We start from the raw sequence: 27,880 nt of genomic DNA, 5'->3' as shown, positions 1-27,880 counted from the left end.
TAGAGGAAAAAGTGTAAGGACCCCGCCCCCTCCAATATGCCCATCATCAAGGTTTAATAGTTATTAACATTTTTCCATATTTACTTTTCTATTTTTTGGTATTTAAAAATAAATCCTAGACATCATTACATTATACCCCTGAATACTTCAGTATGCACTGCAAAGGAATAAGAAAAATTTCCTGTGTATTCCTACAATACAATACTATCACTCCCAACAAAATTAATAATTAATTCCTTAATATCATCTAATACCCAATCTATATTCAATTTCCCCTAACTATTCCCAACAAATGATCTTTGCAGGTTATTCCTTTGAATGAGGATCTAATCAAGCCCGACACATTGACAAGAAAGTTGTAATTTGCTTTATTCTTGGTCATATAGTGTTTACTTAAGTCCACAATAAAGTGTTGGTGAAAAAGAGAGCGCCTGTGAAACATTAGTGTCAGTATACAGTAAGTTAATGACTGCACATAAATTATAACAATTCTGCAAACTAGCTTAAGGATGCTCTTTACTCAGATCCTTGTTATTTTCATTTGATTATAATTCTTCCATGGCAACCAAGATTCTCCAATAGCCTGAAAAAGTAATGTCAATCAATAGTGACAGTATATCTAATTTGACTTTCCATTTAGTGAAAATACTCTCCACATCTATGTATTTTATTTTTTGAGACTTGCATGCAAACAGCAACCTAACATCTTCTCTTCTTTTCTTGCCATTTAGAAGCAAAACACTAACATTTATCAAAATAACTCAAGGGAACTCTCAAGAATTCTAACATTAGGTAATGAAAAAAGTTTATGTCTATTTTTGATGCCATTTTTCAACACAGTGGAATTTCAGTCTGTCTTTACATTCATGTGGCTCCCCAGCAAAACAAAGTATGTTATTTGAAAATTTATTCATCGACAAATCATTTTTAGACAGTTATTTTAAATCAGTTTAACATTTTGCATTGTCTGTTAAATATGGAAATTGACATGTTTCTTTATGAGTATTATTACATAGTGTATTAAATTAGCATCATTATATTTAGTAAGATGCTAATATAAAAATAAAAACACTTGACTAGCAATCATGATTTTATCATAAAGGCAAAAATAGCAAAATGATTTTTTAAAGTTTCTAAAAATGTCCGAGAGTTTCTGTGTTACAGAGAAAGGCATTCACAAGCTAACAGAGGGTGGAGTGTTTTCTAGCAAATTTGATTGTATTTCATTCCAGTTACGATTCCTTTGCTGGAGCAAATGCGACATTCCCAAAGCCCTGCAGTCTAACTTGGAAGTTCTCCAGCCCAATCTCTCCTCCCAGCTGGAATTTGGTGCGGGGAGAATTCCACTCCAGGAACAAGCCATTCCTCTCCGTGTAGCCATGTCCTGAGGCTAACAGTTTTAGAACTACTTCTGGCCCCTACTTGGGGCTGTGGGCTTCTGCTAGGCTCTCATGAAATGTCCAGGCTCCAGAACACGGGACAGAGCGGAGTGAGGTTAGCGTCTCCTAAGGAGAAAAGCAATCAAGCCAGTAGGCAAAGAAGCTGCTCTGAAGTGCAGCTTCAGGGACGGGAAAAAAATAGAGCTTTTATCCAAATGAGCCAGGCCAACAATATTGCTATGGACAGAAGTGGCTTTGTCATCAAGAACATTCCTTTATTAACATTTAAATGGTCCTTTACAGTTTATCCACAGTATCTTATTTGATTGTGACCCTGAGGTGGGGTGCGCTATGTTTTGTCTCAGGTTACAAGCACGTGGCCTGCCTGAAACAGAGCCACGGTTCCTTCCTTATGCAGCACTGCTTCTCAGAGACACAGATCGATCCTAGGTGCTCTTGGAACAGCCTGAAAAGCCCTCATCACTTTACTTACCACACGGTGCTGGAAATGCATGTGGTTTTCAGTTTACTCCTTCCCTCTTCCTGCCAGTCCACTGCCTCCTGTAGTTTGTGAAATCCTTAAGTGTTGGACCAGGTCTTTCATCTCTGGGTCTCCGCCTTCTGGGTGCAGAGTAGGTACTTCACAAATGTGCCTGATGGATGGGTGCATTTGGATCCCATCTTGGATCTTATGCAGGACAGGGGGCAAGTGAAGCTATGCGTGAACATCAAGGCATTTATGATGTATCTGTATCTTTCATTAGATTGTAAGTTCTCCGAGGCCAGGATCCATGTCTGATTTGAGTTTGTATCTCCCAAGATATGCTAGGCACATTGCAAGTGGTCAATACAATTCTTAAGAATTCATTCATTTATTAATCAAATATTTACTGAGTGCCTCATGTGCAGTAACCATAAAGGAGATGGGGCAGGGGCATGGGATCCTGTTAAGTGTTCCAGGCAGATAAGACAAAACTGGGCTTTTGGTTCTTCTCTGAATTACTCTGGAAGGCTTCCTGGAGGAGGTGGGATTTCTCAAGGGCACTTTGGGTCAAAATGATCCAGGTGTGTGTGGTCTTGAAATTAATTCAGAATGCTATAGAGACGGCCCTCTGGATCCATGGGTTTCACATCTGCAGATTCAACCAACCCTGCATCTAGGGGGAAAAAATTCCAGACAGTTCCAAAAAGTAAAACCTGAATTTTCGACACACTGGCAACTACTTACATAGCATTTACATTGTGTGTACAACTACTTACATGGCACTTACATTGTATTAGGTATTTTAAGTAATCTAGAGATGATTTAAAGTGTGTGTAGGTTGCATGCAAGTACTATTATGCCATTTTGTATAAGGGACTTGAGCATCCACAGATTTTGGTATCCCTGGGGAACCACCCCCCTGGGGATACTTGGGACAACTGTAATTCTTTGTTTGCCAGTGTCCTGCCTTCCTCAATGTGGGCCTTGAGAGGTAGAATCCTAGAACCCAAAGAAACTCCTAGCACTCGGCCTGGCCCTGCCTTCTGACTGCCTCCAGGTAAAACTGACAATCAGCACTTAGTGACATCCACTGTATACAGAGCTTCATGCTAGGACTCATGAACACACTACAGATTTATTATTCTTTGCCAAACTGGAGACTTTACAACCTCTTGGGACAGAGTCTAGGGCAATGCTATAGTATTAAACCAGAGTTTTAGCTGCTGGGAAGAGAAATCCAGATCAAACCGGCAGAAGCACCGAAGGGCATCTGTAACCCCAGGGCCAGCTTCATGGGTGTGTGACCTGCCTAGCACCCAGAGAGGCCTCTTATTTGGTTGAATGCTTTGCTGTCCTGAAATTCTTAATTTTTAAAAAATTTTTGTTTGGTTGGTTTTTTGGGGGGCAGAGGGTAATTAGGTTTACTTTATTTATCTATTTGTTTTATTTTAACAGAGGTACTGGGGATTAAACCCAGGATCTCATGCATACTAAGCACACACTCTACCACTGAGCTATACCCTCCTCCCTTGAAGTTCATAATTTTTTAACAACAGGCTCCAAAGTTAATTTTGTACTGATGTAGCTGCAAATTATGTAGCTGGTCCCGATGGCATCCATAACTGAGGAGTCCAGGGTGGTTAGTGACCAAGGGAGCTCATCCAGTGAAACGTGCTCTCTCCCCTCCCCTGGCCTCCCCTCCCCTGTCCTGTCCTCCCCTCTCCTGCCCCCTCCTCCCCTCCCTCTCTCTCCATCCGCTGGCTCTGCCTCCCTCTGGTTTACTTTTCCTCTAGTGGGCTCACCCTCCCTCTTTGCAGCCAGGAAAGATGGCCACTAGTGCTCCAGGCTGACATCACCCCAGTTTAGCACCCCACCCTCCATACACCAATCTTGGAGAAAGACCTTGTGGCAGCGCCTGGCCAGCTGGGCACCAAGCCTGCTTCTTCCTTCTCCTGGGATTGCAATGAGATGAGATTCCAGCTCCCCCTGCCTCAGGAGGGGCCATGTGCACAAGTGAGTTTCGCCAACGAAATGTGAGCAGATGTGGAAGACTCCACTTCCAGTTTGGTCCATAAAAACGTCCCCAAAGTGATTCTCTATCCTCTTTTTCCACCTACAGACTGATGAGAGAGGACTCTGAGGCCCCATAGAGAGTAGAGCCACAAGATAAAAAGGAGCCCGGGTCCCTGAATGACCACATGGACTTCGGTGAATTACAAATACACGTCAATTTGTTAAACCTCTGAGATTTGGGGGTTATCACTGCAAGTGCTAGGGTTACTGATCTGTAACCAGCACACATGGCGATAGCACCTGCTTGGGCTGCACGCCGCCCTCGGGCAGATCATGAGCTCACCTGGGGCCCTGGGGCACAGATTGCAGGCTACATGAAGTTAAGAGGGGGGATGTCGTTGCTAAAAGAAGGTGGATGGGAAAACACATAAAAGGTGGCCCCACAAAACAGTCAGCTTCCAAAATTTACTCTAGCTCTGACTGAGAGCAACCTAAAATCTCAAAGCTCTGGAAGATTGATTCTTTGAAAATTTGAAGAACTTAATATTAAAATGCCTTTCCCTGATACTGACTATTGTAATATCATCTTTGTTCTTTCAAAGAACTTAATATTACCTTCAGTCCCATATCGAGGTAATTCAGTGACTCCCTCCTTCTGGGCCACATATAAGACTCCAGCTGAAGGTCTCATGGATAAGGAAGCTAGAAGGTTCCTTTGATTATCTAAACCTCTGTTGCCATATCAGTCTTCTTCCCTATATAAACAGGAAAACAATAAAGCCATAACCGCTGCTCTTTGCCCCTAGTATGAAGACAGCTCCCTATTATCTGCTTTCTGAGGAACTTTTTATTTTGGTTGGTGTTTCTCTCTGTCGCTCCATCTTCTCTTAAAAGGTTTCCTATCTTTTACCCATGAACATATTTTGCTCTGCCTTGGGGAGGAGAGGGGGAAGGAATTTAACAGTGCAGATAAAATTGTTTGCACTTTTGGGCTGCCAGAAATTCTGGGTAATGGTTCTCCCAAAATGATTCTCCCATTTATATCTTCACAAATCACTCAGCTCTCTGAGGCTCCTGTTTCTCATCTAAGCATGATAACCTTGCCTACCTCCCAGGATTGCAGAGAGGTTAAAATAAGGTCAAATGCTTTGCAAACTATAAAGGAACTTTCCAATTTAAGATCTGACAGTTGTTCCTGACAGTCTTCCCCGCCATTAACACAGATGCCAGAATGTCGCTGGAGCTCACCAGAGAGCAGTCATCACCTTCCTTCCTTGGAATAGCCAGACCCGGCTCTTTAATCATAGTTCTTGAGCCCAATATTTCTAATCTTTTAGGTCTGTGGTTCTCAAGCTTGGCTGCACATTAGATCATCGGGGAGGCTTTTAAACATTCTGGCACCCAGCTGCACTCCAGACAAAGTAAATCAGAAACTTGGGATGGGACCCAGGCATCAGCTTTTCTACAGCTTCCCAGGTGATTTCATCGTGCAACCAAGGCTAAGAACCTGTTTTATGTTACTCTTTCTGGGGAACTCAAGAAATTCAGATGTTGTCTGAATCCATCTGAATCTACTACATGTCTGAATGATTTCATCTCAGTAGGAGATGGGTGCACACTGGAGTTATTACCATGACCTTATGTTATCCTATGTTAGAGACAGATGGTTGCAAGGTTGCTTATGAGGTAGATGTTTATCATCTTTGCTTAGCAGCATCAGGAGATGCCTGGAGATGAGATCAGATGTATCTTGTAAAAAGTGCAGCAAATACCATTTTGTAGCAACTGGAAAGATAGAGTATAATGGAATTAAAGCTGTTTCTTATAAACCTGAAAGTATACAATTGTGTAGGATGACAATTATCTGGTGTCTGTTGTCAAAACTATTTATGAGGCTGTATGTGAGTGAGAGAGAATGAGAGAGAGAGAGAGGGAGAGACAGAGACAGAGAGAGACAGAAAGACAGACAGAGACAGAGTTGGAACCCAGTAGATGGGAATGGCCGGCTGGGGAAGGGCACTACTGACCCTTTCCTTCTTGTGATTTGTGTCATGACCATGAAGAGGCTGGCAAAGGTGAGTGGGAAGATGGAGGTGCTGTCAGCCAGTCCTGACAACCAAGCTCTTTCTGCAGAAGGCTCCCTGAAGGCCCCCCGGCGGTCATGGGAGGCTCAGCTAGAGAGACCCTCCAGCTGGCTGCGGGGGCCCCACGGGTAAGCAGGGTCCTCCCCAGCCCCAAGCAACCTGGCCCTCCTTGGGGGGGTTGGGCTGTAATTTCTTTGATTGTCACGTCATAGTGTGATGATTTTGTGACAACTTTTTTTGTACATAGAGAACTGAAAGATAATTCAGTCCTTCCTCTGTCATGGTTGATCAAAATTTGTTTTTTAAAATGACAGGATGCCAAATAGACAAATGTGTCTTCACACACAGGTACACTGGCTCCAGTAGCTGCTGGAAGTCTGTGTCCTACATAAAAAGGGATTCTGACAAATCCCATTTAGTATGATTCCCACGAACAAGCAAGCATGGTTCATTTGTCCTTGTCTATGCTGCATTATGAAGTGTATTAAGTTTGTGGAGAGAATATTACTTTTGATAGATATTGATGAAAATGAAATCTTCTGCTAACAATTTTATGTATCTGATTATTTGACATTTTCCACAGACTACTCTCCAGCTCCATACATTTCAAACCCGTTTCTCCTCTAACACTCACTGAACTTCCAGTGCCAGGCACCTCGGACACAGTTATCTTGCTGTAGTGAGACCTCTAGCCCTGCAGCTTCCTGTTACAGAAGCATAAGACCAAGTAAGCACAGTGCCAGGGACTCTCCCCCAGCCCCGAAGCTTCCATCAGCCTCTGCCGATGAGGAAAACAGAGGAAAACAGCTTGGTGGGGACAAATCAGCCTGAGGACTCAGGTCTCCTGATTGCAGTCCATAGTTTTTCTACTAGAGTGTAACTTTAACTCTCTTCTCAAATTCATTCCATTAAAACTACATCTTCTCTGAAATGTTTTATATGATTCTTTCAGTAAATTTAACCTTTATCCTAGAGAGTATGACAGTTCTCAAAAGTTAGGTTTTTAAAAATGGTTTGACCCTTTATAAGCACTGTTCATATGGGTAAACCCAGGTTTGCAGGCAGAGAGTGATGCCCCACTTCAGACCTCCATCTGCCCACACACTTCTGTTGTTCTCTCCTCCAAACGGCATGTTCACTACTTTTATCAATCTACTAGTTAAAAAAGAGTTTTGAAGTAACTGTAATGTCTAATGTCTACATTTTTTTGCCCTTTTGAGGAGACTGTGGTTACCCCATAATTATGAATATTAGTTTTCTTAGAAAAAAGAAAATAGTCCATTTGTAAACTAAAATGCCTTCAGTAAATCAAAAGTGAAAGAAAAAAGACCCCAAAACCTATGTCCTCTGCTGGTGCATTTCAGAAATGTCACCATTTCAAATACAAGAAAATAACTTTCTTGATATACAAATACTAGGAGCCGAAGACAGTACGGGGGGGGGGGGAGTGACGGATAGTCACATGTTAAATCTCTCTGTAATCAAAGATAAAGATGCTTAATTTAAGTGCAATCCTATTACAACTGCTCTGAGTTAACAGCACTGAAACTGCACTCGTTAACAACACAACACTACATTACCGTAATGGAATGACGTCGTAAACTCTACCTTCAGCACAGAATGGTATTCAGGATTATTTTTAAGGTGTTTTGCCTAAATAACAACATAATAGTACCTTAACTTCCGTTTTAAAAAATAAACCTGGCCTTCTCTTCCCTCATCCACTTCTAACAGGAGCTTCTTTTAAAGGCAACTATAAAGAACACGGTTAGACTGGACACACAATCACCTATAAACCCAAAGGAGTGAAAAGCCCAGTGACGTGTAAAACCCTACTAGGCAACCCAGAACGCTGACCTGGGGACCTGCTTTCTCCTTCCTTATTTTATCAAATAATGTGATCATCTTTAGAGATGAAAGCTTTTGGTTGGAAACTTATAACCAGTGTACCTGGAGTACCAAGAGTAAAAGAACATTACACATGTTCCAGAACAAATACTGAGATGATGAAAACCGATAACCAAACAAGAAGTGCATGGATAAGACTTTACCTTTTCATGCCATCTCTAAGTCTTCTGCTTTATGCAGGACGTTGGTATAGGTCTTTTAGATGCAATTATTAGGCATAATACTCAAGAGGGCAGACTCAGTCTCCACCCTCCCTACCAAATATGTGAGTACAGGATAAACATCCTAAAATTGCCACAAATGACTTGTGCTTCAGGCTCTCAAGTGTTGGATGTGGACCTTCATAAGCAAAATGTGATTTCCCAACTCTTTATTGTGTGGGTGCAGAGGATGTGAAGATTGGTTCCAGGAGTCCAAACATGGTGGAAAGACATCCCATTCTCCGAGCTCTTTGATGTTTCTGTAGGTTTCATGGTGCTGGGGCTTGGCATCCTCATTTGGCCACCTTACACCGAAAGGCTGAGTTTTGGAAATCAAAAAGTTCAACCTGGTTTCAGCCCCTCTGCAGACAAAAATTAAAATTAAATAAATTTGTTATTTGCAATATTATATATCCTTATACTCTTCTTGATACTTAGAGTAGAAAACAGAAGCTATGGACATCATTGTGTTAAGATGAGAGCACATTAATCCTTGAAAAGTAAGTTAAATTAACACTGGACCTTTACTGCAAACTCACAAGTTAAATTTAAAATTTTAATACTATTAATCATCAAATTTTATCATCAGATTAAATAAATGTTTTATATACAGTGGTTTTATTTTAGGAATTCCATTTTCTGTGGCCTGAAAAAAGGGAGAAAAATAAAGTACAACTATGAAGATTTAAATTTCAAATAAAGGAGTTAGGTTACTGTATGGGTTTAAAAAAAAAACACAAATTCGGATTTATAAAGAATGAGTAGAAATGAATGGCAATGGAAATAATTGATAGAAATCTCTTGGGTTTGCAAATTTCAGATACTTATTTTAAACGTTAGAATGTTCAACAACTTCCAACCTTAAATTATTTCAAATCAATCAAGTGCTTAATATCAGTTTTGCATACATTTTATCAAAGGTAAGCTTACTAGTGAGTTCCTAATTCCACAAAAATCAAATCGAGTGCCAACTACCAGGCGAGATTTTAGAGTTATATATTTTTAAATTATTTTATTTAGCCATATATTGTCTATTTTTAAATTTTTAAAAAATTTTATTGAGATATAATTGACGGAATCATCTTTGCACAGTTGACCACATGTTTTAGTGAGGTACAATAGTTTATAATGGAATACAATACTTTGGACATATTAAATGATCATTCCTATTGTATCTTTATCTTTTTTACTCTTTTTTAGAATTTTAGTTTTATTTACTTTTACTGTATTACACTTCTTTTTTTTCCCCTCAGGAACCAATAAAATATTACAGTGTGGCTTTAGCACACAGGCATGTTTATGCTTCAGCACAGCTATCATTACCCAGTAGCCTCTGATGCCGTCTTCCTGTTAACTCTGCTGTCTGGATTGCCAGACCTCCATCCTCAGTGGGCAAAGGGTGAGAGGATGCTTTGCCTTTGTACCCTATGAGCCCGGTCCAGTGCAATGGGGAAAGGGGAAGAGCCCTGCCCTATAGGCTACCCACACTAAAGCTGGGGACAGGCAGAAGCTTCAGCTATGAGTATTCACTAATTATTAAGGAGAACACTCAAAACTTGGAAATAAAGTTATAAAGTGATGACTGTACGACATTTTAATGTCACACTAGAGCACTGTTTAAGAAGGCTGCGTAGCAGTCATCTAATGCTTCAGGAAGCGTAAATTTGACGCAGTATTTACCTTGGATTAGTGCTCACACATCTACATAACACATAACTCTACACAGCTAGAAGCTAACTTAACATGAATGAAGTGTGATGATTTTCTTTTCTGTCCAGTAGAAAGAATAACCTTAAACCATGGTATAGCCATGGTTTTACTGATCTGTAGAATTTTGACCAATTTTATATCTAATTTAGCAATCTTATCTCAGCATTCCTTTCTTCTACTCACCTCCACTCACAGTGAAAAGAATAAAAGGTTTTAATATTATCTTTTGAACTAACTTTGTCATCCTGCGGGTACCCTCATTAGTGAGTAAACAGAACTTTGGCATATGCCCCCAATAGATTTTCTGGGAATTGCACTTTTAACATTATAAGAATTCTAGACATTTTGGCCTTCATTTCACTGGCCAAAATTGTGCCAAATGGCAATTCTTAGCTGCAAGGGAGGCTTGGGATTTGAAAATTCACTTTTCAGTCTTTAGGCTAAGAAGGACGGAAGGTCTTTCAAAAGAGCAAAAACCTGTAGCAATGGTCACTAACTGAATGTGTTACGTGGCGGTAGTGGTAGAGGAGAGGGGAGAGAGAAAGAAGAATCAAGAATGAACTCAAAAAGAAAAAAAAAAAAGAACAACTCCAGATCATGCTTAGGTTGTAAATTTACTGAGATGAGGAAGACTGGAGGAGAGGCAGGCTTGCATTTTATCAATGTTAAACGCTGAGATGTTAGACTTTATTTTTTATTTTTTGAGATGACATCCATTAATTCACACATGAAACAGATTGTTATGTGCTGGAGATTTTAAAGGAAGGAAAGTCATTTGTAATTATCCAAATCCTTGTAATTGGTCAACTGGGTAGCAAATTTCAACCTGTCAGTTATATAATGGAGTGCCCCATCTCAGTGAAAAATTTGTGACAGAATGCTCACATTCGACATTGCATTGTGGCCTCTGAGAAAATTTTTCAGAAAAAATGACTCCATTTACCTTTAATTTACTACAAAATAAATGTGTTTACAATATAATAATTCTTTAGAACTTTTCACTTGAAGTGTACGTAAAACAAAAATGAAATGTTTTACGGTGCATAGAACTATTAAAATGCCTTTTTATATGCAATATTTATTTTGATATTTAACTTTATAAATACTATCAGAAACAACCTATTCCCTTTTCCTAGGAAATAGACCCTATATATTTAAACCCTTTATCTGTCAAACTTTAATTTTGTAACTTGATAAGGTATAAGTATGTATTAGCCAGATTCTTCCCCTTCTACAATTTAACTAGCTGATTATGTGGCATACAAAGAACTAATCACATCAGCCCATGATGTAGCAGAGTTCTTCACTGAATATGAAAATTTGTATCATGCCAAGTCTGCCTGAAATCTACCAATCTTAATTAAACTTATTTTAAAGGAATCATATACCTTATAAAACTTTTAATATCTAACATGTATACTGTTTAAATTAGAGGACTTTGTGTATTAACAACCATTTGGAATGCTTCTTTACAATGATTTCTCCCACGGAAACAATGCATTTCTACCAAACTATACCTTCTGGACTTTCCATATCCAGCTACTAGGTCATGCAGACTCTGCCTTTCCAATATCTATTCTATCTGTTCTCTCCTTTTCAGCCCCATAATCAATGTCTTTAGCCTGATCTATAATCGGCTATGTTAATGTTTCTCCTCCTGACTAGGCTGCAACAGCTTCCTATAGGTTTCCTCCTTCCCAATCTTTCCAATATTGATATATCTTCCTAGAACAAAGAGAATATCATTCCTCTGTCATAAGATGCTTAAATGTTCCTGTTGCCTACAGAATATAATCCAAACTAGCCCCAAAGTACTTCTCTGGACTAATTTCTTACTATATGCCATTTCTTGTCTTATGCTCCAATTTCAACTATCCTTTCAAATATCCTTACATAAAGTGAACTTGTGTTTCTACATGCCCTTGTTAATGCTTTTCCCTCAGCCTGAGATACTCTTTGTCCTCTTTTTCTGCCTAATAAAAAATTACTCATCCCTCTAGGTTCCACTCAAATACCATCATCTCCTTTAGGGAGGCCTGCACAGTCTACTAATCTGAAACAGAGTAACCATTGCTCTGGGTACCCAAAGAATTTGTACCCTTATGGCAGTATTTCTTCTCTAAGAGTCTGCCTTCTTGAAACCAATAGAAAAGTATGGACAAATATAAAAAGAAATGTAAGCACAAACACAGATATGAACTATTTAAATTTGGACATCATGTTTAGCAAGTTAAAATAATTTCTAAATGTATTTTTAAGGCCCCGATTTGGAAGAGCAGATAATGCCCTAACTATTCCATACAAAGATAGAAGACAAGATGAAAACTCAGCTTTGTCATTTTGATATTTATTTTGAGAGTCACAGGACATCTTTTATTTTCAACAGATTCTTTTTCTTAGGATTTGCAATTCTGTATTTTAATTATACAAAGTGACTCTAATAACATTATATGAAACTATGTTAATATATATTTTAAAAAATAAAATTTGAAAGTGGGCAACTGTTTACTGAGTTTCATCTTTCTTAGAGTATAAAGGTAAAAAGAATTCAATTGGCAATTTTTAATGTTAAAGTATGTGGGTCAGCTCCAGTAATCTGATAGAGATATTTAAGAGATGACAATCTAAATCTAAATTTTAAAGTATATTTACATCGTTACATAACCAATAGGCAAAATTATACACACAATTTGTTTCCTTAACATGTTGGACACTGTGACTGTGATCCTGACAAACCAGTTAAAATGCAAATCTGCTACTAAAAGTACCATAAAATAAACTCCTTAAACATGAAGTACACAGTACCTTGGAAAGGTGATGGCATGTGGTTGTTTCCTCCTTTTCTCCTTCTCTTTTTTTCTTGATATTTCTTCTTTTGTTCTAAAACAAAACAACAAAAAACTAAAACATATTAATGACTGCTTCAATGAAAGAGATGCATAGACTTTATTTAAATTTATTTTTGAGTAGTGATTATATTCACATGATTCAAAATTTTAAAGGTTAAACAGTCTCTTTTCCACTCCTGTCAACTAGCCACCTCATTTTCCCCAGGGGCAACAACAAATCTTACACATTTCTCGTGTTACTTTCCAAAAATATTTGAATGCATTCACAGGCTAACAAGTATATATGTTCTTCCTTCCACCATCACTATTTCTATAAATAGTAATATATTTTACACATCATTCTGTGTGTATATTACTTGAAGGCCATTCCTAATCAGTAAGCAAAGGATTCCTTAATATTTTTATGACTTCAATGTACTCCGTTGTGAGGATATTCCAGGGTCCCCAAGACCATTCTCACTTCTGACATCGATTGCAAATTTGGGGGTTCCTAGCAATGATGTCTGACAATGTGCATAGAGTATGCCAACTAGGAAAGTTCACTAGCCTTGGTGTCTAGAGCTCTTATTAGGGGTCTGTCACATGGGCAGGATTGACTACCCACATGGCTGATATCAATCTCTAGCCCTTCTGGAAGTTCAGCTGCAAACTGAGTGACCCAAAGCCATCACATTAAATCACATTATTAGACCATCTGGTGTGGGCGGACTTACTCTAAATCACATGATCCAAGGCCCCCAAGCAAACAGATGGTATTAGACACGGCATTCTGAGAGCTTAGAGATTGCCTCCCAGAAGTCAAGGGCAAGGGTGGGCAAGGTTAGGTTATTTACTATGCACCTATACTATAATTTATTTATCTATTCTGTTGTTGATTGATCAATATTTGGGTTCTTTCTGTTTTTTGACTATTATGACCAACACTGCCATGAACATTCTTGTATTGGTATACTGGAGTGAAAGTGCATGAGATTCCTCAGAGAACATATCTGGGAGTGGAACTGCTAGGTCATTGGGCTTAAGCTACGTAAGTATTTGATATAATTCATCAATCTCTATTTCATGGCTTTTGCATTTTGTGACATATGTAGAAAGGCCTTCCCCTTCATTTATGATTAAAATTTTTTACATCTCCCAATGGTTTCTTACAATTCTTTCATGGCTTCGTTTCTTTGCACTTAAACCTTTGATCCACCTGGAGGGATGAGTAATTTTTTATTAGGCTAATCTCAGGTTGAAGTATGGGATCAAGTTTTAATTTTTTTTTTCCAGCTAGCTAGTTGTATCAACACTAGTTCTTAAATAAGCCAACTTTTCCCTGATGGTTTGAGGTGACTCATTTTTCACAAATCGAATCTGTATGTATTTTCTCTTTCCTTTGCTGTTCATTGATCTGTGCATTTGCCGTGTATTAGATGTGCATTTTTTCAGCGTTGCATAAGTGTAATTGACAAAGTTGTAAAATATTTAAAGTATATAACATGATTTGATAAATGTACACACTGTGAAAAGATTCTCACCATCGAATTAACTCCCATACATGCATCACCTCTCATATTTATCCCGTTTTTGTGAGAACATTTAAATTCTACCCTCTTAGTAAACTTCAGTTATAGAATATAGCATCATCAACTATAATTACCATGTAATACATTAGATTACATTCTGATGTGTTCCTTGGCTTGTGGCACAGCATAACTCCAATCACTGCGTTGGTGGTCACATGCTCTTCTTCCCTGTTCATTTCTGTGTGCCCTCTCCTAGTCTTATAATACCACCAGTCATTGGATTTAGGTCCCTCCCCATTCCAGTATGATCTTAACTAACTACATCTGCAAGACAGGTCACATTCTGAGGTTCTGGGTGGACCTGAAATTTGAAGAGGATACTATTCAACTCACTACAGTGTGAATACATTTATAATTGTAGTATCATCCTAATACACTGACCCCTTTACCATAATGAAATGTCTCCCTTTATCTACAGTAATATTTCTAAAAATCTAATTCGTGTTTTACAAGCTTCACAAAGTCAATTAAGAGGCATTCCATATCTTTTAATATTCTACAAGAGATTATTACACATATTACGAAACTTGCCTATTCCCTGAAAATCTTAATAAAAACTAAATAGAAAATGTACCTATCAATTGTTTATAACATTTATAATTTCTTTCATGAAGAGTAGTCTAAGTTGGTTTTTTTTTTAACTTTTTGAGTCAATCTTGGCAATTTAGAAGTAGTACAGTACAGTGTAGTGTTTCTTAATAGGAGTTCTATTTACATTTTGGATGGGTCAATTTTTTATTGTTCATGACCATCCCTCACACTACAGGACATTAACATTTTGGGTCTTTATTCACTAACTGCCAGTAACTTTTGCAATCTTTATAAAAACGAGATCCACAACCCCTATGCATTTCAAATGTTCCTTGGGGAGTCATTTGAGAGCCAATGACATAGTTGTTAAGAAGGTGGACTACAGAGCCAGACTTCTTGGGTTTGAATACAAGCTCTGACACTACTGAACAAAACTTGGCTAAATTACTTGATTTATTCTCTGTACCTCAGTTTCCTTATCTACACCTAAATGGTACCTATTTAATTACTGTTGTATAATTACTTGGTATATGTGAAGTTCTTAAAGCAATGGTATGTAGTTTTGATAAATATTAGGAAATATTATTCACAAATTTGTCATCTCAAGTTTTTATGTGACAGGATATTTTTGCAATATTAACTTTTTTTCTCCTATTAGTTCATCTTTTCCTTACCCCTCTTCCCATACTCCCTTCTAAGCAGGTAGGCAGTTGTGAGCTCATTGTTTTAAGGAAGGGATAAACCAGGGTAGCAAACAGAAAAAAAAGAAGTCTTTCTGAACTTGATTTCTTAAAATGTAGGCCATTGGGGACATAGACAAGGTTCCATATATAGGTAAAATATTTGAGAGAAATATAACTGGAAAGAACTGGACTCAATCTCACATCCCTGGAATCCTATCCTGAGCTGCAACAAGACTAGAAAGAAATTTCCCCAGACTAAAGAGGAGGAGGATATAGTGGGGAAGCAATAAGAGTATAGACATTGATAAATCCCCAGAGATAGGCCCTGTACCCTGATTCACAGAGCACCAGGGAAGGATAAAAATCCACATAAATGTGAGTACTCAAAGGTTGGGGGAAAGAGAAACTGTACTCTGAGCCCTGGAATAGTAACATATCAGGGAAGAAATGACTGGGAGGGGAGATTACGCTGACCAGGCTTTAAATAGCTTTGCATTTAGTGCCCCTGCATGGCAATGAGGAGCAGAATTATGGCCATGCCCCTACAGATAACGTGGAAGTAACAGGGAGAGCATCACCATACCTGAAAGGACTAGGCAGACAGGAATAAGGACATCTCAGTGGCAAATGGTGTGGATCAGTGACTGAGGACCAGACAGAATGATGGACATCTCAGAAGATACCTGTGTGAATAGATAACATTGAGGACTAGCTGAGCATCATCCCCTCACCCATGCTTTGGAAACACAAAGACCACCTCCCACTTCCTCACCCCTCTACCTGCTCCCATCCCTGAAATTAGACTCAAAGGAAGAAACTCCAAACTGGCTGAGATCAGGCTTCTATCCTCTTCAATAAGCTAGGGCTTCATAAAGAAAATGAGAAGAATTGTGGGAAAATCGTTACAGTTCTTGTATAACTGTGTTGCGGACAGATTCATACTCATACCTTAGCTGTTCATACTCTCTTTAAATGTTTAGAGCCATGTATCTGTTGATATACCCATCTCCTTTTTACTTTTGTTTGTATTTCCCTTCTTTTTTTTTTTTAAGCAGGTTTGTTAAGGTTTGACCAGTTTATTGAGATTTTTCAAATATCCAACTCTTGGATTAAGCTACAGTCTATTTTTCCTGTTTCTTAAAGTCACTAAAGTTTTTACCTTTCTATTTCCTTTCTCCTACATTCATTTCAGTTGTATTTTAGTTGTTATTTTTCTAATTTCTTGATTTGAAAGTTCATTTCATTTCTCTCATTTTTTAAAATTAAAATATTTACAATAATGAATTAGCTTCTGGTCTGGGGGATAATATTTTGTAGACTTTAAGTGATATATAATTAAAATACATGACACAATGGTGTAAAAGTCAGGAGGAGGGCAAATGAGTCAAAGTGTTCTAAGTTCCTTTTCTTATCTAAGTGGAAGGTAAAGGTGCTAACTAGTATGAGTCTTTGATCAATCAAGAATGTATGTTATCATTTATACGATAATCAATATTAAAATAAACCCAAATTAAAGGAAAAATAAAATGGAGAATATATTAAAAATAAGGCAAAAAAGAAAAAAAAGAAATACAGATTAAGTGGGAGAAACAGAAATCACATATAGTATAATGGTAGGTGTAAAAGAAATATATCAGTAAATACATTAATTCTTAATGTTCAGATTTTTAAAAATTGAAGACTGTCAGACTAGATAAGAAAATAAAACCCAAATATATGCTATTTACAAGAGACATCTCAAACTAAAAATACTGAAAAGTTGAAAATAAAAGAATGGAAAATGATATACTAAACAAACATTAACCCTGGGTGCCCCCCAGAGCTGATATACCTATATTAGTATCAGATAAAATTGACTTTAAGGTAATAAATATTACTAGGTATAAGAAAGTAAGTCCATGATAATACAAAGCATAATTCACCAAAAGAGTTGATGATTCAAAATTTAAGTATACCGAACAACACAGCTTCAAAATGTAAGAAACAAACTTTGGAAATAAGTATAAGAGATAGGCAAATCCACAATCATAATGACAGATTTTAAAACAACTTTTGTAATTGATAGAAAAACAAGATAAAATATCAGTAGGACTATAAATGATTTGAACAACCAAATTGTGTTAGAAAGGATAAGTTGTATTAGAGTATAGTAACAAACAACCCTAAAATCTTAGCAGTTTGAACACATAGCGTGTTTAACATATATCACACTGTGGGTACCACATTGTGCATACTTTACAATATAGCAATTTCATTCTTAGATACTTAATCTAGAGAAATTTACATATGAGCACCAGGAGAAACATAGAACATATTCATAGTAGTATTGTTTGTAATAGAGAAAAAAATTGGAAACATTCTAAATGTCCATCCACAGGACAATGGATAAATAAATTGTGCTTTATTCAAACAATGGAATATTATACAGCAGTGGAAATTAATGAACTACAACTATATGAAAAGATAAATCATAGAAAGTACTTTGTGAAAAAAGCAAGACATAGAAAACTACATTTGATACTATCTTTATAAAGCTCAAAACTAAGCAAAATACATTTAATAATGTTTAAAGATAAATACATTTGTAATAAAAGTACTATCAAAATGTATGGGAAAAGGTGACAAAATTTGGGATAGTATTACTTCTGATGGGAGGCAGGTACATAAAAGAAGGAAGAATAATACAAGTAGATATAATATTGGTAATGTTCTAGTTCTTAAGTTAAATAATAGGTTCATAGAGTAATTTTATTACTATACATCTTTTATATATATTACAAATACTCTTTTGTATGTATAAACTATTATATGAAATAAATTAATTTTAAAGAAGTGAGTTGGCAACCTCTTTTTGTAATATATGACTACATACATTCATATATACATATTGATTTCATTTATTTCCATGTGTATAGATTAAGAACTTAAGGATATATAACAAATGTTTAAGAAGGATAATCCCAGGAAAATGGAAAAAAGAGCGCGGCCATTCACCTTTTATTTCTCTCTCTACTATTTGCATTTTTTTCAAAGCATATATGCTATTTTTATAACTATGTTAACATCAAAAATAAAAAGAATCAAAAGAATTGCAAATATAAGGTTTTACCTATCTGTGTAGTTTTCTAAGTATAGAATCCCCCCTTATCCGAATGAGAGAGTTCACAGACCTCGAGTGGATGCCTGAATCTGGGGATAGTACCCAGACTCTATATATACTGTGTCTTTTCCTATACATACACACTTATGATAAAGTTTAATTTATCAATCAGGCACAGTAAGAGAATATTTGAATTGCCAGCATCACTACCCTTGTGCTTTGGGGCCATTAAGTAACACAAGGTTACTTGAACACAAGCACTTCAATAATGTGACACTAGGGGATCTGATAACTGTGATGGTACTAAGTGACTAATGGGTGGGTAGCATACACAGTGTGGATACGCTGGACAGAGAGATAATTCATGTCCAGGGTTGGGCAGAGCGGGATGGCATGAGATTTCATTACACTACTCAGAATGGACGCACAATTTAAAACTTAGGTGTTACTTATCTCTGGAATTTTCCACTGAATGTTTTTGGACCATGGTGTACTGCAGGTAACTTAAACCTCAGAAAGTGAAACTGTGGATAAGGGGTGACTACAGTATTTGAAAAGAAGGAAAAGGACACTACTAGGTTTGCTCCATGTTAACAACCACGTTAAGCACTCCTTCTCTTACAGCTCCAAAGTTCTCTGTAGATTTTGTTTTCCTTAATTAGGAAGAAAGTGAAAAATCCTCTAAGAGCCAATTTTTATACTTACATTAAATTATTCACAATTACCTACCTTTCTTTCTTTCCTCCACCTACTCCTCTTCTCCCTTCTCTTTCTCTTAATTTTTCCCTTGGTAGCACCTAAAAGTTTTTTAAAGAATTGGAAGTTTTAGATCTATCATTAAAAGTCACTTTTACTGATTAAAAATTTGAGAAAGTAGAATAGTTAAGCTTGATCTTTGGATTGAGGTATAGTTGACTGAGGGGCAGTGGAGGCTGGGGGCAGTGACTCCCCTCTCCTTGCAGCAGGACCGTTGCCCCAGAGTGCGGTAGTTCTGAAGCAAGTGGGATCTATGCAGGCTCCTGGTTCATGTTGGCCAAAGACAGGCACCCGTGACTCTGCTAAGACACAGCCTTGGGTACAAGTCCCCTTTGTCCCTCAGAGCCAATGACTGCCCCCAGCCTCCACTGCCCCTACTCTGCTGTGGGCCCACGAGGATTCTCAGTGTGTAGCGGGGGTGGTCTCTGGTAGAGTGGCTCCTGTCAGAGATCTGGGCTGCTTCTGAGGTGTTACTGGAGTTACTGCTGTCCCACCTAGGCTCTGCCCTGGGACTGGGTCACCTCTGTGGCCCATGGTCTTTTCCCTGGTTATGGCTGCCCCAGACCCAGTGCTGCACTGTGACATGGGGCTGGAGTGTTTGCTTGGCTCGGGCTGAGGCATGTGGTGAAGTGGTTGCAGGAAACCTGGCAGCCTCTAGAGCAGACCTCTCCACACCCTACCTCAAGGCCAAGCCATCATATGCATGCTCCTCATAAGCAGAGTTCCCGCTTCCCACTGCCCTTCTGTTAGTCCCGGAAGTCCTTCAACAAGCCAAGGGGGCTTGTCTCTCTGACACAGGACCCCAGGATTGGGTGTCAAATCTGTGGCTTGAACTACTCACTCCCTAGGGCAGGTGTCCACCTGTGTAAACTTCCTTTTCCTTTGAATCCCTTTCCGGGGCACAGGTCCCAATCTGATCACATTGTTTCACTTCCTATCCAATTCTATGTATATCTTTAATACAGCCTTGGTTGAAAAGGAGTTCTTTTGCCAGTTTCCAGTGAGAATTGTTTCACATTTAGATGTATTTTTCATGTATTCCTTGGGGGGAGGTGAGTTCCAGTTCTCTTACTCTGCCATCTTGATCCAAACTCGACTGATATTTTAATTAACTTTATTATGCTGGTTGGAAAAGTCTTGCAAGATAGAAATAACAGATAAAATGAATTACTTAATTTTAATTCTATCCCAATATTATAAATATCTGCTACTTAGGAGCCCATCTGGAGAAAAATAGTCCTGTGAGTCCACTATAATCAATTTCTGCTTAATCTAGAAAGCAATGTATTACTAAAATAATGTATTACGCTTATTAGCAAGAACTACATGAATGCAACTATTAAATGCTTCACTGGGAAATAAAAAAAGTGAATTATTTTAATGAGAAAATGAGAAAGGAGACCATTAACCTGCTACCATATTAAACACTCTATGTTGTACTAAACAACCATATTCTTGGCTGAAGTGAAAGTTCTCCATGTAATTTTTTTTTTTTTATCTCCAGCTTGGGGGTTTCAAAGTTTCCTGTATGGTTAATGTCTTTCATCTGTTCTGGAAAATATTTGGCCATTATTCTCTTCAAATATTTATTCTTCCTCAGTCTTCTCTCTTTCTTAAATTCCAAGTCTACAGTGAAGTGTCTTACATGTTTCTAATGCTCTCTTCTGTATCTTTCATTCTTTTTTCTCTTGACTTGATTTCCAGTTTGCTAATTCTGTCTTTTGTTGTGTTCAATCTGCTAGCATATCTAAATTGTTAATTTTAGATAATGCATAGATAATTTAGATAATTCAATTTTAGATAAATTGTTATTCCAAAATTTCCATTTGATTATTATTATAGTTTACAAATCTCTGCTTTCTTGAACATACAAATCATAATTACATAAAATTCATTGTCAGTTAACTCAAATATCTGAACTACCTGTAGGCCTAATCTGATTCTTAAATCATCTCAGAATATCTAGTCATTTTTTACTGAAAGGTACTTTTATTACAAAATTATAGAGGCTCTAGATAGTGTTCTCTTTCTCCCAGGATGATTCACCCTTCTTCTAAATAGGCAAATAGAATGATGGATAATCATCTAAACCAATCAGAGGTTCTGCTGAGATGATACTACAGTCTTGGTAAGGCTCAATTTACCTCTGATGATCCCTGCCTTTCTGGGTTTTCAACAGAGGGACTGTTTTATTCTCCAACCCCTGGTGAGTCTCAAATTCTAATCTTTGTATCACTTCACCTCTCCTTAGTTCTTTCCTCTCCAGAATCTTAATCCCTTCAGTTTTTATTGCCTTAGCAGCTCTCCATTCCTTCAAACATAATTTTCTGCAGGTTTCTAATTATTTATGGTGGAATCACTGGTTTGCTGCTAACTAGTCATCTCACGGGAAGCAGAAATCAATAAAGGAAATTTATTTACTAGCACAAACCCAAAAGTACAAACACAATAAGAACTAAATGCCCATCTTTTTCCTAGAAGTTACTAGGAGAGGTGCTCCAATAAAATAAAGGAGAAAACAAAGGAAGAGAAAACCACAGAATCCAGAAAATGGATCAAATTGAAGAGAGAGGTACAAGAAATCCCAGAATGAAGATGAAAGAAAATTTTAATATCACAGCTGCTTAACTCACCTACAGGCCAGCAGTTCCAGGTGGAGCATGTTAAAAGGATCCAGGAAAGAATTCCCAAAATAAAATTAACAGAGCATCTGATATGTTTGAACATTTAAAAAGGTATTTTAGACTACCATTATACGTCAAAAACACAGAACATGAAATAAAATTTCTGAAAGATAATTATTGAGTGAAGAGAAAACAAAAAGTTGTGCTACAAAGGAAACCATTATATGGTTCAGTTGTGAAGAGTACTACAAAGTCATACTAATGATATTATTGAATAGTGAAATTATCAAAGTTATCATAATGAAATCCTATTTAAAAGGATGCGAGGAAGTGAATGTGGGGGGCCAGATGAAAAAAAGCGGCTAAATTCTTCTCTTCCATAGAGCCTAAAACTGAAAAATGAAGATGAAAAGCTTCTTTAAAGGTTATTTAAAGATTGGTATCAAAACATACTGCTGAAAGAGAATGAAGTTACCGCTTCTGGAAACCCCAGAATTAGGGGAAATCGTTTTGAAAACAGTGTGAGGGCAGAATAATGATATTTTGAGTATGCAGAGACTCAGAAATAAGTTCCTTCCAGACACAAATTCTGGCAAAGTTATTTAACATAAATTCTGGAAAAGTTATTTGTCAATGTACACTAACAGTTAAGGCAGAAAGCCAAGAGAGAGGAAGACATGGATCTAGTAAACAATGAACCCAACCCAGTAGACCAGTGAAAGGAAATCCTAGGTTGACAGCTATCTCTCAGGCCTTGGGATTACAAAGTGGTCCAATTTATAACAGGCAGGCAAGAGCATCTCCAGGGAAAAGATACAAACTCGATGGAGCAGCATGATTGAAAGGATAAAAAATCTTTTTATTACGGTGAACTTACATTATCTTTCTGTCAATAATAAAGAAAATGGTAGAACAAGAAAGTCTAAGAAAAATAAAAACTACATAAAAAGTCATAGTTCAAATATGAAACAGTACTAAGACATGGCATGGTTTCAAGCAACTGATGGAATATAAATGTACTTGATGATGTGACTAGAAACATTCTAGAAACATTCTCGTTTAGGAGTTCCAGTAATCATGACATTAGATCATGAAAGGGAAATGTAATCCTAGCACATGACTTGGCACTGCAATAATAATATTTAGATGATAATAATAATGTAAATGCTGATAATTGGCTTTGAATCTTTAAAGTGAATCTATGGACCTAAAAAATGAAACAGTTAGTTCTGATTGTAGATCGGACTATAAATGTTAACTACTGAAAATGATAAAAAAAAAAAAGACAATGGGGAGAAAGGATGGAGGAAACGGTGAGGGTACCTATTTAAAAAAGAATAAAACAATGGACCAAAGTTGATGAAATAAAAAGCAGAACTACAGGTATAACATTTACTGATACCAAATTAACTAACAGAAAAACTATAACGAACAAACACTGAGAAGATAAAGGTAGCTGAGACAAAGGAGTAATTTATGAGGTAGTATAGACATTGTCTAGAGTTGAATGTGGAGAACATTTGCTATATTTTGATTGCTCATTATCTGATTCTCCTTCATATGTTTGATGAATATTCCTCTACGTGCCTCCTGCCATCAATGCTGAAAAGGCCAATGCTTGCTTTCCCAGTTTCCTATCTAGCTACGACATGGACAGGTGATCTAGGTAGGCTCAGTCAGTACTGCCTGAGACCTAGTGACACAAAGAAACAGAGACAGTGAAGAATCCATTCTGCAGTGGGTACATTTAGTGACCAGAGCAATGCCAGTTGAGGCATCCAGTTCAGGAGTGGCAGTGGTGGCAGTGCGCCCTTATCTATGACTTTGCCTATGCTTCTAGCTGCCAGGTTTTACTTTGTTCCTATCCACATTCAGAGATTAGTTCTCTAGGCTTCTTGGCAATTCTGTGAGTTACTCAGTCTCCTTTTAATAAATTCCTTTTCCATTTAAGTCAGCCAGAATCAGTTTTCTTTGCTTATAACCAATAACTTGATTAGTCCTCTGATAAATCAAGAAATAGATATGTAAGCATATTACTTGAGAAAGAATCAGAAACCCAATGTCTACAATGGTTAGCACATGCAATTCCTTTAGCTTGTAATAAATCTTCCTGAATTCTACTTTCCTGACTTTGTCTAGAAAATGCCTACTGATCTTCCAATTTTCAACTTAAATATCATTTCCTCTCCAGAGCCTTTTCTTGTCTTCTTAACATGTGCATACCACGCCACAGAACTCACCTGCACTGTAATGGACTACTTATCTGTCATTATTGCCTTATGTCCTAAAAGTGTCTTGGCCGAAGGGACCATGCCATGTTTACCACATGCCTGGCATATAGTAGGTGTTCTCAATGGATATTGTTAAATAAACAGAATTTATAAAAGTGTTTTAATGAATTTTTTCTAAATTATCTAGGTTATAAATGATAAACATACCTTCGAGACTTGAATCCGTCTGGCTTCCTGAAGATGATAGAGAAAAAGGAAACACACGGTCATCTGAAGAATGAGATGCTGATGATCTATGTCGGGATTGGTGGTGTTTGGGGTTTTGCTTTCCTTTTTTCTTCTGTTTGTGTTTACCTTGAATTGATATAAAATGTAACACAATTATTCTCTCAAGTACCAACACATGAGTGAGAAACAAAATAATTTACAAAATGTACTTGAAATTACTCAAAAGGTCTTAAAGCAGGTAACATTCCTACCTCTTTTTCTGCCAGTCCTGGCATCTCCAGAACTTGTGTGTGTGGACTTCTTATCCATGTTTATAAAACCTGCTTGCCATGTCTGTAAAACCAAAATGTTGACAAATTATTAGAGAATTTAAAAAGCAAAATGATGTTTTTTGGGGACAAAGGAAATAGAAACTATGTTTTATATTCTGAATGGAAAGAGAATATGGTGTCAGTTATTCACACAATGGTTTTATATTTTTATTAAATGGTAATCTTTAATACACCTAATTTGAGTACCTGTCATCACAACAGAAATCAAATATGTATTTCCACAACTTCGGTAAAAATCTCATACACATTTGATCAAAATAAGCACCCTGTTTTGGTTGACTTTTGCTTTATACTCTAAAAGTCTTACAAAGAGTAAGAGTAAGTGGCAGAGTCTTAAAAGTAAAAAAGCCTGAAGTTAACAATCTTCATTCATGTATAAAAAGTTTTGTTACCCTTCATATTCCCTCATTCTTCGATGTGAATAGACAACCAAAGAGCACCAGATTATTTGAAGAAAATCTAGAGCATAATAAAATCTAAGATAAGCAGAGAAACAACCAAAATGAAACAAAAGATAACTTTAAAAATTAGGATCTGTTCCTTCAGAGAGGTTTAGAAGATACTGCACCCATCAAACAAAAACAAGATGCTGAGAAATAAACACTCTCAGAAAATAAGAATATGCTTTTAAGTAAAAAATATTATTCAGAAATAAAAAGCTTAAAAGAGGACATAAAAGATAGTCAGTTTAGAAAAATAAGGAAAAAGAATCACACACACACACACAAAAATCCAAGAGGCCTAATATATAAACAATAAGAATTTCAGAAAGAAGAGAAAATGGAAGAGAGGAAATTTGGTCCTTAAATGTTTGATAAAACTCACCAGTGAAACTATATGGACCTGGAGGGGTTTTTTCCTTCCCTTTTTTTCTTTTTTAGATTTTTAAATACAAATTCAATTTCTTTAATAGTTATAAAACTATTCAGCCTATTTTTTCTTGAATGAGTTATGGTAGTTTTGATAGTGGTCCATTTCTCTCAGTTGTTGAATTTATGAGTATAGAGTTGTTTGTAGACTCCCTTATTACACTTTTTGGTGTCCATCATCAGTAGTGATAGCTTCTCTTGGAGCATGTATATTATAGGAATGACCTAGTATAAGAAAAATCTGAAGACAAAGTAGAGAAAGAACATATCTACTCAGACTTCAAACCTTGTTATCATTGACTCTTTCCTGTCTTTATCCAATTCCATATCCAGTCAGATACCAAGTCCTCATGATTTGTCCTTGCAATATTTCTTGGAATTTCCCCTCATTTCCATTACTGCTTTGTACAGCCGTTTAATATTTCCTGAACTGCCTAAATTATTTCACTTGCCATCTAACAAGTCTCACTGCCTTTCCCACTCTCATCCTCCAAACTGCTGCCAGACTTATCTTCTTAAACCTCCAGTGGTTCCACAGTGCTGTAAGATAAAGGCCCTCCACATCTGGCTTAGTCTTGCCTTTTGAATTGCAGTTCATTTCCTCTCTCTAAATCAGGGGTTTTTAACGTGTAGGCTTTGGAGGGAGGAGTGGGCCATGAATCTCCTAAAAACTGAGTATAAAGTGATGTATGAATGTGAATTTTATTTCCAGAGCAAGGTCTGCAGCCATTATCAGATGTTCAAAGTGCTAAAAGAAGCCTTCAACCTAATCCCTACCCTCTATAATGTATTCAGAACACACTATATACCCTTTCCAACAGTTTCCACCTCAGTGCAGTGAGCAATCCTTTCTCTGAATTTAGATTCACAAAACCTGAACGATCTCGTCAAACCTTAACATTTTACAGGTGAGGAAACAAGTCTAGCACCTAAGTCTGTTGTCCAAAGTTACTCCTGTAGAGTTTGTTTTCTGTGTGAGTGAATTGGTGTTTATCTATTTTCTTGGTCTTCTTGTGAACAAATGTCATATTTCTTCTTGAGGTCAGGAATTATCTTTATTGTCTTACATAAACTACTGCTCAAATGTTTGCTGAGAAGAGCGATAATAACGGTCATAGTGAAGAAGGGGAAGAGGGCCAATTAATGAGTACACACTGGGTTAAGAATACATTTTTAAGGAGGCACACGCACATTTTGGGGATGTAAAATATTAGCAAGCTCAGAGCTTAGATACCCGATAAAATGGCACACTCAAGGGTCTGAGCGAGAGGAGTTCTGTAAAAATTCTTTAGAGATCAAATTTCTGTAAACAAGGACCTTCAGGACAAAATTCTTCAGGAGAAGCAACTAAAAGGGTGATGCCCAGGATTTGGAAAACCGGAAGAGGTGATTGCACCAGCTTTGGAGTGAGCTACACAACGGATTCAAATTTCAACTCCATCAGATGCAAACCAGGTAACCTCGAGCAAATTAACTTTGCTGGGCCTCAGTTTTCTCATCTGTATCTACTTAATGATTGCCGCGATGAATAAATAAAGGAATGCTGTAAAACACTGAGGTCAGTCTTACTCTTAAGGCATTCTTTCGTTAATTGTTGCGATTAACAATTAACCTGGGGAGGATAGAAAGGAGGAAGGGCGCTGCGCTGAGAGGGCTGGTCCTCGGTCGACCTTCGTTACAAGGGGTAAGATTCTGAAGCAGAAAGAATGGGTATAATCCCGAAGGCAGGTGGGGGAAGAAGTGGTGGGAGCATTGCCACGGTGTGACTGCGGTGCCCGACACAATGGCCGGACTGGGAAGAGCAGTGAAGTGTCAGACCAAGGACACAGCCTCCAGAGTATAAAGAGGGTGGGGACCGTTTAAGATGAACGAAGCACTCGAGGAAAAGGACACATCTTCTGGGGAAACCTTGAGAGCTGGGAGGGCCCGTTTGGAGAGTGGTGGCGGATAGTCCAGGAGTGACCCGGGGACAGTGAAGTGCTTACAAGGGGGTTTGGGAGACGGGGGAAGAGAATGCCAGCGCGGCCTCTTTCTAGCCGCAGCTCCGAATGGGATCGTCACTTACTGGAAACCGCAGGGGAAACGACCTTTTGGGGCGGGCTCGGCAGCCCCAGCCCTAAGGTGCTGAGGAACCAGTGCGGCTGACGCCGCGAAGCCTGGCGCCCGGCCGCGCCGTTCTGCGCAGAGTGGGGTCTGCTGGGACGTCGGCGCGCGCACGCGTCAGCGGCCGGAAACGCCCCGCCCACGACACAGAGGTGGGCGGGGCCGGCGTTGAGCTTCCGGCTGCGCGGCCTTCCGCGGGGGATTCGGCGCGGGAGGTGCCTCTCCGTT

The 27,880-nt window shown here is 37.9% G+C and overlaps 1 long non-coding RNA gene across 4 annotated transcripts; it reads right to left on the bottom strand.

Moving 5' to 3' along the window:
- Positions 1-352: 352 nt before the first annotated feature.
- LOC107033061 (uncharacterized) lies at positions 353-27,767 on the bottom strand. Of its 4 annotated transcripts, none has more exons than XR_012063486.1 (10): positions 27,615-27,767; positions 24,600-24,681; positions 24,328-24,474; positions 19,239-19,306; positions 15,993-16,092; positions 12,584-12,658; positions 8,012-8,430; positions 4,492-4,631; positions 1,873-2,536; positions 353-583 (listed from the first exon to the last, which is right to left on the bottom strand). It is a non-coding gene; the product is annotated as an uncharacterized lncRNA (long non-coding RNA). The 4 variants fall into 4 exon arrangements; XR_012063487.1 differs by lacking the exon at positions 353-583 and adding an exon at positions 1,491-1,505; XR_012063488.1 differs by lacking the exon at positions 353-583 and having other exon boundaries at positions 1,634-2,067; positions 27,615-27,763.
- Positions 27,768-27,880: the final 113 nt, after the last annotated feature.

The sequence above is a fragment of the Vicugna pacos genome, chromosome 23 (assembly GCF_048564905.1).
Source record: "Vicugna pacos chromosome 23, VicPac4, whole genome shotgun sequence".
Lineage (NCBI taxonomy): Eukaryota > Metazoa > Chordata > Mammalia > Artiodactyla > Camelidae > Vicugna > Vicugna pacos.
Note: the sequence above shows the minus strand (reverse complement) of the source record. Positions and strands in the feature narration are given on the sequence as shown.